Genomic DNA, 3,628 nt, shown 5'->3' with positions numbered 1-3,628 from the left:
TGAATTTTACTATATGTAAATTATACCTCAATAAACCGGACTTAAAAAAGCATGTTGCAGAAGCACTATTGCAGGCTTCATACCATGGTATGTAAAAAAAAAAGAGAAAAAAAAAGAAAAAGAAAGTGACTTCCCCTGTGTTCCAGTGGGTAAGACTCTGTGCTTCCAGTGCAGGAGGCCTGGGTTCAATCCCTGGTGGGGGAACTAGATCCCACATGCATGCTGCAACTAAAGAGTGCGCATGCCACAACTAAGAAGTCTGAATGCCACAACTAAGAAGCCCACATGCCACAATGAAGATCCCGCATGCAGCAACTAAGACCTGGCACAGCCAAAATAAATAAATAGTTAAAAAAAAAAAAAAGAGGACACAGGTGCCTCCTGATGTTTGGCTCCAGCCCCAGCGAGGACCTGGAGGTGAAACCAGTTTACTTCTGGTTTATCACTGCCAATCTGATGGCTTTAAAGGTGCTGTGAAGTCCAGTCTTGCTGTTCACTTCAGGTCTAGCCAAAGAGGCTGGATGACTTGGTAGATACTTGTTATTTTAGCTAATGTTTCCCAGGATACATTTCTAAATTATTGCAAGAAGAAACAAACTTCAAAATTCTTCTTGGGGACTTCCCTGGCGGTCCAGTGGTTAAGACGCCACGCTTCCACTGTAGGGGGCACCGGTATGATCCCTGGTTAGGGAACTAATAAAATCCTGTATGCCCCGTGGTGCAGCCAAAAATTAAAAAAAAACAAATCTTATTCTTGCTAACACAGCAAGATTTCCTCCAACAGTTACTGAGCTCTCTCCAACGTGTCATCTGTTTACATCCTAATATAACCTATTACAGCCTCTTGATCAAAGTGTGATGGCAGCATGAAGCCTTATTACTTAAGAGGAATGTTCAAGATGTTAACTGCTGCCCCATTCTGGAATTTCAGAAGCAATTTAACAACAAATTTGACACTGACATTATCGTGGAGTCCTTGGAACAACGTAAGGAGTGCTTGCATGTGTGAGACTTGAAGTGTCTGACTTAATTCAGGATTTCGTAGGGTTTGGACCTCCTGACAAACTCACACAAATCATCAAATTGTGATACAGTTTGTATTTGAGGAAGTACAGAATGAAGATGTTGAAAGCTGCTTCAGTCTCACCTGAAGGGCTGCTTGTGATGGTTAATTTTACGTGTCAACTTAACCGGGCTAAGGGATGCCCAGACAGCTGGTAAAACATTTTTTCTAGGATTATCTGTGAGGGTGCTTCAGAAGAGAATAGCATTTGAATCAGTAAACTGAGTAAAAATCTGCCCTCAACAATGTGGGTGGGCATCATCCAATCTGATGAGAGCTTGAAGAGAACAAAAAGGTGGAGAAAGGGTGAATTCTTTCTCTTCTTGAGCTGGGACATCCATCTTCTCCTGCCCTTGGACATCAGAGCTCCTGGCTCTCAAGCCTTTAGACTCTGGGCCTCCCACCAGTGGCCTCTTAGTTTTCAGGCCTTCAGACTCAAACTGAATTATGGCCCTGGCTTTCCTCAGTCTCCAGCTTGCAGACAGCATATCGTGGGATTTCTCAGCCTCCATAATGATGTGTGCCAGCTCCCATAATAAATCTCCTCATATATCTGTATAGAGATACATAGACATATCCTATTGGTTCTGTTCCTCTGCAGAACTCTAATGTACTGCTCAAGACTTGCAACAACTGGCAGCCACAGGATAAGTGGAAGCTGTAAGTGATGACAGTGGCAGTGATGAGCAGAACAAGTCAGGGCCAAGGGACACATGGCCGACTGACATATATATGCCAGGTGCTCCCGCCTAAGGGAAGACATGAGACTTGGCAGCTGGCCAAGAGGAACTCAGTGGGCCCACTGCTAAAAGATCATTCATGTGAAGACAAGCTAGCCTGAGAGGGTCTGCCACCTAGAAGTTTCCTCTCTACAGACTTGTGTGCTTGCTCTTTTGTAATAGAGGAAGTGCCTCTGATGGGAATATAGCTCACTTTTCGTCAGCTATATTAAGAAAGGAGGTGGGGGAATTCCCTGGCGGTCCAGTGGTTAGGACTCCATGCTTCCACTGAAGTGGGCACAGGTTTGATTCCTGGTCGGGGAACTGAGATCCCATATGCCGTGAGGCGCCCCCTCCCGCAAAAAAAATAAGAAAGGAGGGGAGTCAGCAGGGGCTTCAACAGAGCTTGACTGTTGAAGAACATCTTTCTATCACCTCTACAAAAGTGGGAGAGAAGTGGGCATTCACTTTTGGAATTAAAAAATAAACAATTTCCACTTCACCAATAGGAAGATGAGAAGTGCTGACAATTTCTATTATTTATTTTAAGTGGACGTTTGTACCTGTATGGTCACTTTCTACAGTCAGGGTATTCCTTTCTTTGAGCATTCATGGGTGCAGTTTGTCTTCTCTTTATAGGAATAAAAAATACAAGTCCTGGGCTTCCCTAGTGGCACAGTGGTTGAGAGTCCGCCTGCCGATGCAGGGGACACGGGTTCGTGCCCCGGTCCGGGAAGATCCCACATGCCGCGGAGCGGCTGGGCCCGTGAGCCATGGCCGCTGAGCGTGCGCGTCCGGAGCCTGTGCTCCGCAACGGGAGAGGCCACAGCGGTGAGAGGCCCGCGTACCGCAAACAACAACAACAACAACAACAAAAATACAAGTCCTGACTTTTCCCTGTTTTGAGGAAGGCATGTGACCAAGCTAGAGGACAACTCAAATGCAGGCAGCCCAGGAGAAGATGGGGTGAAGGCCGCCTGATGACAGACAGGGTTGAGGGCAGCAGGGCTTTGTGAAAGGGGCAGCAGTTTCCCAGTCCAGATCATTCTGTCATGGTCTAGGGCGTAGGTCTGGAAAGCTCAGCCTCTAGTCTGCCCATCGATTCTGCCCATCAACTCTTTAAATAAAATTCCTTTTCTGCTAAATTGGCCAGAAATATTATTTAGTATCTTGAATAGAAGTACCTTAAATAGAAGATAAAAGGACAGTTTCTTCAAAAATCCTTTTTTTCAACTGTCTATCTTATAAAAGGAAAGAATTACCCGAGCATTTGGCCAGGAGTTAGTGGTCACCCTTGATCTGGGCCAGGAATTCACCCAAAACAGACAAAATCTCAATATGGTTTTAAAAACTATCCAGTGGGGCTTCCCTGGTGGCGCAGTGGTTGAGAGTCCGCCTGCCGATGCAGGGCACACGGGTTCGTGCCCCGGTCCGGGAAGATCCCACATGCCGCGGAGCGGCTGGGCCCGTGAGCCATGGCTGCTGAGCCTGCGCGTCCGGAGCCTGTGCTCCGCAACGGGAGAGGCCACAGCAGTGAGAGGCCCGCGTACCACACACACACAAAAAAACACTATCCAGTGAACAGAAGTATACAGTCACTCCAAAGCCACAGGGGTGAGGAGTGTAAGAAGATGTAGAAAAGATTCGATTACAGAGGCCACGCTGCCCTCGTGACTTGGATTATGCCCCACTCCACCCACTCTCTTCTCAAGGGACCGTCCTCCATTCTGGATCTGCTCACCAATTACAGCAAAGCCTCACACAAGGCAAACACTCCTCCTACTGGGCACCCTAACTCCTGCAGAGAGCCCCATCTCAGGACAGAGAAGAGTCTCAGCCTACAGTC

Source organism: Orcinus orca, chromosome 20 (genome assembly GCF_937001465.1).
Source record: "Orcinus orca chromosome 20, mOrcOrc1.1, whole genome shotgun sequence".
Taxonomy (NCBI): Eukaryota; Metazoa; Chordata; class Mammalia; order Artiodactyla; family Delphinidae; genus Orcinus; species Orcinus orca.
This window is presented reverse-complemented; position numbering follows the sequence as displayed.